The sequence below is a fragment of the Nylanderia fulva genome, unplaced genomic scaffold, assembly GCF_048542155.1.
Source record: "Nylanderia fulva isolate GAGA-0341 unplaced genomic scaffold, ASM4854215v1 Scaffold56, whole genome shotgun sequence".
Taxonomy (NCBI): domain Eukaryota; kingdom Metazoa; phylum Arthropoda; class Insecta; order Hymenoptera; family Formicidae; genus Nylanderia; species Nylanderia fulva.
In genome coordinates, this window is record NW_028190654.1 from 87774 (window position 1) to 98692 (window position 10919).

Genomic DNA, 10919 nt, shown 5'->3' on the forward strand with positions numbered 1-10919 from the left:
AACGATCATCGACCACAATACTGGTGTCAATGATCACCGCTTAAAATTGTGTTACACGCAGGCTGAAAAAGGATTTTTGTCCATTTTTTTTATATATTATTTCGGATCATATATAGTTCGAATATCTAACAACAAGTTATGGTTCAGATATTGTAAATCAATTTTCTTATATTGCTTTCATTTTTACTGTTTATATAATGACCTTATCTGTAATTTATATTTTGATTTTATTACTTATTGCTTTGCTTTCTGAATTATTTTATTTATCCAATATTGACATAGTTTGCAATGGATTCCATCAAATACAAGCGACGGTTGATAATAATTTACTTCCAAGTAGATCTTATTTCTAATGCAAAAAACCAATACAAAATCATGAAGATCACGACTCCTATTTTTTCATTATAATTTACAACACCCGTTAATGTGTAGAATTTTTGCTTTATTGTTATGGTTCTTGCAATAAAGCCGAACGTGTAGACAATGTTTATATTTCTATTTTTTGGTTATATTCTATATTGGTTATATCCTATATAGTTATATATTCTTTTTTGTGTAACGATCATCGGTCATAATACACAAATTAAAGTTAATTATATAAATACAAATATAATTATTTTTAAGAGAAAACATGTAGTTATATAGTACTAGTTGAAAATTATATAGTGTTTCCGATACTTCCTACACAACACAAGTATATTCTGAGAATGTTCTGAGAATTTCAGAAAAGTATATTACGTATATTCTGAGAACGTTCGATATACGTACTGCGATATCCTGAGTACTAAGAATACGTCTATGTCCAAGTTTTCTGCTTCTCAGTACACACTGACAATATCTTTTCGTATATACTCAGTATATTTATAAAATATCTTGAGTATGTTATTAGTTTATATATATAAGATACTGATAACATACTCAAGACATTCTATGGATATACTTATATTCTCGAAATTATATACTGTGAATTATATCGATGTTACCGTAAACACTCTATTTCTATTTTTTCGCATTATTTATGAGTAAAAATTCAAATTTGAATTTTTGCTAATATAGCCTGTGGTCGAGTAGCACGCTTTGAATGCTGTGAACATCTTTTTTATTATACAGGTATATAGTTGAATATAGAACAAAGAATGATGTTCAGAGCATCCAAAGCATATGTTACTCGACCGCGCCTTCATACATACGAAAAAACGAATTTTGAGTGTTTATAGTAACATTAATATTAGGTATATTATATATTTTTAACACATTTTTATTTATATTATAAAAACTATATTTCAATTAAATATTTACATTTAAGTATAATATTGTATCTTCTTATATGTATAGGGTCAAGGTGCCGATTATGAGATACCATTTACATTTTTTTAATTATTTCCAAAATATATGCAATTAGGAAAGTATCTATATACTGTTTTTAATCATCAATCGTAAATCAAACGAAAAACTATCCTTAGAATAGAAAAATAAAATAAAAAACAAAACCAAAAATATTTTAATCGTCAATTGTAAATCAAACGAAAAACTATCCTTAGAATAGAAAAATAAAATAAAAAACAAAACCATAAATATTTTAATCGTCAATCGTAAATCAAACAAAAAACTATCCTTAGAATAAAAAAATAAAACAAAAAACAAAACCAAAAATATTTTAATTTTTAAAATACCCCATCTGCTTGGATCGGACAGCATCAATAGCCTTTATTGTCTTCCCACAGACGCTGTATCTAAAAATTAAGTCTGTTCACTTTTCTGTCTGCTCATCTGAGCTGATCGCTTTTGCATTTGCTCTCTTGCATGAGCTAATCATATTTTTATTGGTGCCGAAATTTCCTGATCCGTTGCATTTGTATGCAATCTTCTTACTGTAGCTGAAAAATTTGTTAAGTTATTAGTTATTAATTTATTAGTTTTTAGTTATTAAGAAATAAAACAAGTTCTTTAATTGTAATTTAATTTAAATTAAAAAATATATATCTTTGATTTTGAAAATACATATATATATGTTGAAATAATTGGTTAGAAATATAAAAACACATACGAAACATTTATAAATAATTTAATAAAAAAATATATATTTCTAAACATGTTTTTTAATTTAATCAATTATAGCATGTATAATAAAAAATATAAATTGTTGAATTTATTTTACTTACACATAATAACTTGACATATATGTAATTTGAAAAAGTTTTCTTTCTTCTTTGCTCCATACCAGCTGTAATTAACAGCTAATTCATTAGTAAAAATTTTTCGCATTAAACGAATACATGAACTTCTCAAATCTGTACTAATTACGTAGGCTAAGTGTTTAATCTGAAATATTATTACAAAAGATAAAAGTTATAACTTTATATAATAAAATTATATTTATGTAAAAATATTGACATATATGGCTTTAAAATATATTCTAAAAAATTATTTGGAAGCTCAATATAAAATTAAATTATTCAAATATCTTTAAATAAATTTATATATTTTTAAAAACTTGTTTATTAGTATAGGGGGCTTATTATGTATTTCTAAAGGAGTGAAAATGCGAAAAGTGAGCAGCTCTTGTGATCACTGATTGGTAGATCTAAAAGTGTACACCAATTAGTGATCGAGGAAAAGTTAACTTTTCGCATTTTCACTCCTTTAGAGATACATAATAGACCCCCAGAGTATTATATATAGAGTATTTCTTTAAATAAAAGTATTAAATATTCTTACAAGGTTTTATATTCAAAATTTTTTTATTCGTCATATTTTTTGCTAGATCTCTAAATTGTTTTTGTTTTTTTTTAAAGTCGTGTTACCATTAAAATAGATATTTAACTTACCATTTCATTTCGATAAAGTACATCAGTACTTATTTTAATTTCCAATACATTTAAACTATTTTCATTTTTTAGTGGTACGTCTTTATTTATGCCATTTAATTCTTTCTGCTCAGTTTCAAAATTTTCCGTTGAAAGTTTCCGAAGTATTAATTTTTTATTTCTTTCCATACTGTTCAATTTTAGTTCAAAATGAATTAGTTTTCCAATGACAAATCGTTTAAAATTTTTTTCTTCGTAATTATCATCACACAAATTGTTATCGCAATAATGCATATCTAAAAATAATGAAATAATTTTATCATGTTATTTCAATATATCGTTGATATAACAAAATGTTAAGCAAAATATTTATGTAAAACTACTAACATATATCACTTTAAAATATATTGTAAACACAATAATATTTAGCAGCTTAATATAAAATTAAAATTAATCAAATATCTTTTAATAAAACTATATATTTTTAAAATATTGTTTAGTATAGAGGATTATATATAAGGTGTCCTGTAATTGGTAAAAATCTGCTAATGGCAGATTCGTGAGATCATTTTGAGACGATTGTTCTTCAGCGAAAATGTCAAGAGACGTCATCATTTTTTTGCAAACTTGCAATATTTATTATTATATATCTTTGTAACTAAGTCTCAAATTAAAATTTTATTAAAGTAAACTCCACTTAAAATTAACTGAAGAATGTAATTATGTAAGGCCCGATTACACCAACGTTATTTTCATTTTAAGCGAGACTTACATATGTATCTGTCTTTATTTAATTAGAAAGAAGGATAAAGATAGACACTTATTTAAGTTTTACTTAAATCCAAAATAACGTTGGTGCAACTGGGCCTTTTAACTCCACAAAGTTTAGTTTACAAAAATCATTTTTATCAATCACATAACTCGAAAATTATTGATTTCTCAACATTTGCACTAAGGAAAAATCATCTCCAAATTAGCCAGAGAATACGCTCACGAGAGATTTTTTACGAGTTACCGGGCACCTTGTATAGTATTTCTTCAAATAAAAATATTAATATTGCAAACTATTTACAAAATTTTGAAGAAATAATATAAACATTCTAGAATATATAAAAAAAAATTATATAATCATTATAAGTAGAATACCTTGCTTATTAATGACTAAATTTGTCTTGCGTCCTATCACGTCTACATTTATATCATTATTATTATTGTCATCTTTACCATCAACGTACGATTGTTGTTCGGAATTTGCATGGGATACATTTTTATCACACTGCACGACTAAAAATAATAAAATGTTTTTACTATATTATTTTAAAATAACTTCAATATTTAAAATATGTTAGGTAAAATTTTGAAGAATGTTATAATTGTAAAATATATAAAAAATTATATAATTGTGTAAAACAAATATAATTATACGTACCTTGCTTATTAATATATTTGTTTACTACGTTCGGATTTATATCTTTGCTATCTATGAATGATTTTGTTTTTTGAATTTGCATCAGACAAATTCTTATCGCAATGCGAAAGATCTAAAAATTATAAAATGATTTTGTCATTATATTTTTCCCAGATAATAACTACTGTAATATTAAAACATGTTAGGCAAAATTGTTTAAGAATAAATGTTATAATCCTAAAATATGTAAAAAAAATATGCAATGTTAAATAGTTAGAATTATGCACCTTGCTGATTAAACGACTCACTTTGAGTTCCCATCACGTTATTTATATCATCACTATTAATGGAAGCATCAGACTTATCACAATGCGGATCTACAATCAATAGTGTTTCATTATGCTATTTCAATATAATTTAATAAGTTTAGAAAAACCTTATTTACCAGAATGTTCTATTTTTTTGGTTATGCATGATTTCTTAATATTAGGGGTTTTTGTCTTGGAATAGTTAAAATCTGAAATCCATAAATTGTCTTATTATTCATGTTCTATCTTGTTTTTTATCTGTTATTTTTATTTTCATTTTCATTTTTCCGTGCTTACCCTTTTGTACATCTGTCACTTTTATTCTTTTGATAGGTTTTTCTTGTGTTGTACAAGTTTTTTGTGAAAACGTAGGAATATCTGACATTGTGTCGTCTGATTCATCTAAATCGTCGTTACTCGTTGAATAGTATACTTTTGCAGCTCTATGTTTTCTCGATTTTTTAAGTTTTTCTTTTATATCAGCGCTAGAGTTATTAATATCAGATACCTCTTCGGCTTCTTTTAATTGTATTCTTGCCACTGCATAGTCGTCTGAAAAAATATGTATTATTGTAATAAATATTTAATAAATAATAATTTAACATATATATATATATTTTATTAAACAATATTTTCTTGTATTATTAAACGATATCAACATATATGTACATGCTGCATTTTCCACAAAAGAATATAAAATTGCTTACTAAATGTTCCATATATTTTTTTAACAGGATGTTGCCTCCAAGTTTCATGATCGGGATCCTCCATATGTTTAACTGCCTTCTCATACCGCTTGTTGCTGGTGAAGTTTGACCAAAATGATGTTGATTTTTCGTCAATTCTTAACCAATTATTTGGTACAATTTGAAGACCGTCCTCGAATTCGACGATCGCATAAAATTTATTATTCATTCTGTGTGATAATAAATATCATTGAATATTTATATTTCATGTAAGAATGAGAAGATTGCATATCTATTATTTTCACATGGCAATTTAACATATTTTTTTATTATGTTTTTCAATGGCCATGACTTCAAATTTGAGCACCATTTTACAGAATAAATCTGAAGTAACGAAGATGAACAAGGAGTATCAAATAGATTTTCTTTTTCCAAAAGTTTGTATCCGATAATAACAGGGATATTTCGTCTTGTGCAATGTGCTATGTTTTCAATACATACAATAACATCACAGTTTAAACCACAACAGCTGTCTGCAAGTGTCCCAACTTTAAATGTAAGTCCGTTGTACTTGAGTATTTTATATTGTGGATTGCTGCAGTTAGGTATAAGGACCATCTTCATATAATGAGTGTAATGACATTACATTTGGATGTGTCAGAACAAACGAATCATGTGATGTAGTTAAATTAATTTCTTGTTCTGTACATCTTCGTACAACTTGTTCCAAAGGTTTTTCCGCTTTTCTGAGATATTTTTTATACACTTGCATGTGGTTTTCAAATTTGAATGCACTAAAATTATCGAGTGGTCCAAATTTTTTTACATCGTCTACAAGATGTATAAGACTGTATATATTATGCGACACGTGTTGCGCTCCATAAAGTTTAATAAAAGTTTTAATAAAAAAACGAATCATGTCTTGTGTATAAGATAAATAATGTTCATCATTCACATAATCCTTTGAACACAAGATTCTAATAATTACATGTAGTGTCATATAATGAATGTACACACTTTTTTGTAATACAGATTTAAAGACTAACGGACCCGTATACAGCAGTATTAATCTAAATTCCGTAGCTTTCCATAATTTTACACAGTCCAGTTTTCGCGGCTTTCTTGCAAATTCTCTAGGTATCGATGACTTTAGTTGAATTTGACATGTAGATATTTCTTCAACGGCTCTATGTGGTAGTCGATATTGGAGTTCTCCACCCAGCCATAAATATATTAACTTCCGCATTATTCCCAAACACACTAGATGCATATAATCTAACGGAACGTTTGTAACAGGTTTGAAGTGAGGTATTTTTAGTTTAAATCACATGTTATATTTGGCTTATGATAGCTGTCATCGATTTTTTTAGTGAAATCATCATCTGATCTACATGGTGCATCAATCTGTGGGAAGCACATACGATTTCCTATGTATTCACCTTCTGTTGTACACTTAGTACAACTAGAATACCCGGTATGTCCTTTTACGCACAATACAAATGCTTTTGCAGGTGTATCACATATCAAAGCTTCTATTCTGCATTGTAAATTACGTCCATTGACATAAATTCCATTTTCGCCCATTTCTATAGCCTCGTCCAAAAAATTTTTTAAAAAGTCATTAACATCTGCTGGTTTTTCCGTTTCATGATAAATTCCGATTGTGAATACATTATTATATGAAAGATGTTACGTTTTCGTTCGTCCGTTTTTGGGTCAGTATATTTAAATACTTTACCCGGGAGTTGGACGGGTTGTGTGTACTTAGTTTTCAGTCCCGAACAGGAATCTTAGTTTATAAACTTTATAACGCGGATCAGTTTTGTTAATGCGGCGATAGTCGGGTTAGTCAGGCTCGACGTTAATAGGAGTTAGTTGGTAAGGAATAGTAGGAGGTTTCTCGATTTGGGTGTTTGCTTCTAAATCTTGGAGTTTTTGCGAGAGGTGAAAGAAATCTTGTTGCAAATCAATCGCTTGTTTTATCTGGTATCTGAGCCGTTTGAGCTGTACCCGTTTACCTGCCCTTTTCTTCATGAGAATGTTAAATACGACGGAAGCTCCCAAAATGAACTTAGGTCGCTACGCAAGGCAGCGACCAGTCCGATTCGCTACGCTCTTCGGCGGCGAAAGGGGTAAGCTCGATTTGAGAGTAATGGTAAATAATTTCATACACCAAGAGCAGTGTTCGTAGGCGCTACACTCTTCGGCAGCGCCGGTTACCAATTCGCTACACTCTTTGTCAGCGAAAAGGCCGTTCCCCGCTCTCGGAGATGTCCTACGTTATATGTAAATTTTAATCGAAACTCGGATCAGATGCCAAATAACTGAGCTTATTGTGGTATTATCAATTACCTTTTATTCTATGAGTGGTTACAAAATTATAAGTCTAAAGTACTGGATTAGTCGTAACGTAAGAATAAGGAAACGAAGGATGACAGTCGAAGTTTGCGGAGAACTATAGTTACGACAAAGGTTTCGTTAAGATTTCAACTGCGATGCACAGCGTTTTTCTAGCCCTATTTATACTCGAAATTTTACCACCTCCATCTATGAATTTTGAAGGAGGGAGGCCCTTATCTCGGTTTGTTTATAAGGTTTATAAACAACCCTGGCGATCCTGCATATCGGATGTTAGTTTAGGATAGGTCCAGCTGAGAGCGATGAAAATTTGTCAATACGTGACAATAAGCAAATTCTAGCGATCCCGCGTATCGGATGTTAGTTTGAGTTAAGATAAATCTAACCGAGAGCGATGAAAATTTGTCGGTACGTGACAAAGAATTGAACCAAGTATGGGCCAAAATTGTTGTTGCGATGATCGTGAAAGTGGTAATCCATCGATATTAGTAGCAATTTTTACACTGTCAATATTGCTCTTTATAGAAGTTAATAAATTTAATACAGATTTTTGCAATCCAAAATGATAGTACGTTCCTGGCAGTACTACACGCATTTCGTTTTTTCTTGGAGTTTGTAAAAGTGAACGTGGATCCAAAGATAAAGATGAAAAACACGAATGATTTCTCAGTCTATGAAGCAGTGCTCTTAGAGCTGTATGTGAAATTTGGTGTTGTACAGCCCAAATAGCAAGATCAGTTTTTAATTTTTTATATTAATATTGTCGGATGCTAAATAAGCTTCTGATTCATCATAGGAATCGTTAACAGAAGATTGTTGTGCGTTCAAGATATCATTATTTTCCTTATCCTCTTCGTGAACAATATAATTTTCAGCACTCTCGACTTCAATATTTATTACATCTGAATTAACTGTAGAAATATCTCCCAAATGTTTTATGCATTTATAATTGATATCCATTACAGCATCTGAATTAACTGTAGGAGTATTTTCCAACTGTTCTGTGCATTTATAATGAATGCTGCTACATGATACTGTTACAGTCGTATTTAATATAGCTTCACAAATAATGTTGGATTCTTGTGTAGCTAGTCTTTTTAAGTGTCGGTTAGAAACGCTTGCAGTATTTTTCCTCGAGCGCTTTTTATTCATTTTAATTTATAATTTATTTCGTTCTGTTAAAATAGTAAAATATTAATATAAAATATATATTAATAATATTAATATTTATGTCAATTTTTAAGTGTTAATATGCTTTTTCGAATATTATTATATATTATATAAAAATTTAGCGAGATAAAGTTAAATAGTTTTAAAAGATTTTGTCATTATTTTTGTACGTTTAAAAGATTATTTAAGGGGATACCGGAGTAATTAATTAATTTTTCTTTAAGACAACTATGTGTTTTCTTTACATCAACTAATTTGTCTCATTATTCTGTGCATAAAAGTAATAAGGTATGATAATCGAAAAATAAATATTTTGCAAGATATTTTGTCAAAATATCTTGTGAACTATTCAATTCTTATCCATCTTATACTTTCATAATTATCCGTGATTGGGTGGCAGAATATGTGCCGATTTGGGTATTGCAGCGCCAATGTAGAACAGATATAACGCAAATAATAAATGTATAAACTAATGTATAAAATAAACCATTATTAATATCAACGATCACTAAATTCAAAAACAAATTTAATTTCTTTAATTCGAATAATATCATTAATTTGAATCATCTGTTCTGCATTCATAATGTCCAGGTCGACACATATTCTGTCAGCCAATCATGTAAGATAATGGCAGATTGGCGCTTCTCTTTCCTAGAAGTTCTCTAGTTACTACACAATGTAATCAAGAAAGAGCGATTTCGGTATGTTTATAAATATTTGATCGATGATGTACTCACTTTTTTATTTATATGTCTTATTCTCATTAGGATATATGTAAATCTACAATATCTTCCTTATTTCCAACGCTGCAACATAAAAATGACAAAAAATAAATATGTATACATGTCTTCGATAAATAATTAGTGACAAAACTGTATACTCTGTGTCTGCTCTCTCTTGATCGCATTGTGTAGTGACTTATTAACACAGCTTTCGATACATTACAGTGTCAACACAAATATAGAGCAGGTATATTTGTATTGCGTAACACAAATATAAGTTCTCCATATATGCTTTGATACTGTAGTATATCAAAAACTGTGCTAATCAGTCACTACACAATGCAATCAAAAAAGAGCGAATACAATATGTTTATAAAGATTTGATTGATAAGAGTTGTAAAGCATTAACAAAACTAAATGATATAAATTTTATAAAGAAAAAGGATCGACTTACTTACTTTAAATTAAAATCGTTGGTTTGATTTTGTCGCACATTAACACACAACTCGGGAAACGAAAATGGCCGATGGCCAAGCCCGCCAAGCCACTATCGACCAGTATTGACAAAAGACGGTAAGATCGGAAGTTACATGTATCTAAGATAGCGTTGCTATACATTCTGTACGTAACTCAAAAGTATGTTCTAAGAATATACGGAAATATACAGGAAATCATAATACTGTTAGAAATGTTAACGTATGTTCTGAGAATATTCGACAATATACGAAAAATGATATAACTAAATAATATACTGCTAAAGATATAATATCTTAAAGATAAGTATATTCTAACAATATACAAAAAATAATATACCACATGAGACATTATAGAGATGTTCTCAGTATATTATATACTGTACGTATATTCACAGTATACATATAGAATATTCGAATGATATCATGTGCTGTGTGGGTTATAATATCTTATAAAATTAGGGTGGAAGTGACTGTTGCTTCATCAATATTTGTTTTACGTGGTCATTTGAAAAATCATTACTACGTGGATATATATATATATATATATATATATATATATATATATGTTATGTTATATGTATAACGTTTTATATGTTGTTTGTAAGTTGTTTATTATATAGAAAATATATATATATATTCTAATATTTCTCTCTATATCTCTTTCTTGTAAAAAAAAAGATATAAATATTATTATTTCGTGCATTATTCATTTTTATATCTATGTATATAATTTATATTTTATAAAAATGTTAGTTCATAAATGTGCTTAAATATTTTGCTTATAATATTGCTTAAGTCTAAAATACAATGTTTATAATATTTTATCGCATACGAGCGCATTAATATGTAATTGAGATGTCTATTCATAAACACATGCCTGCAGGATTTGCAAAAAAAAAACGTATAAGTTTTATTACAAGTTCTATAATTTGATATTATTTTCTCTGAAATATAACTATATGTAAGGATATGTTAATAAGCATA

General features: G+C 28.4%; 2 pseudogenes across 2 annotated transcripts; both read right to left on the reverse strand.

The window, feature by feature from the left end:
- Nucleotides 1–1740: 1740 nt before the first annotated feature.
- LOC114944820 (uncharacterized) lies at nucleotides 1741–4727 on the reverse strand (annotated as a pseudogene). Its single transcript, XR_014925809.1, has 7 exons — nucleotides 4661–4727; nucleotides 4503–4592; nucleotides 4237–4348; nucleotides 3954–4091; nucleotides 2829–3103; nucleotides 2163–2322; nucleotides 1741–1877 (listed from the first exon to the last, which is right to left on the reverse strand). The product of XR_014925809.1 is annotated as an uncharacterized LOC114944820 (transcript).
- A 99-nt stretch (nucleotides 4728–4826) lies between these two features.
- LOC114944821 (uncharacterized) lies at nucleotides 4827–8719 on the reverse strand (annotated as a pseudogene). The gene is made up of 3 exons (XR_014925807.1): nucleotides 7990–8719; nucleotides 5231–6896; nucleotides 4827–5075 (listed from the first exon to the last, which is right to left on the reverse strand). The product of XR_014925807.1 is annotated as an uncharacterized LOC114944821 (transcript).
- Nucleotides 8720–10919: the final 2200 nt, after the last annotated feature.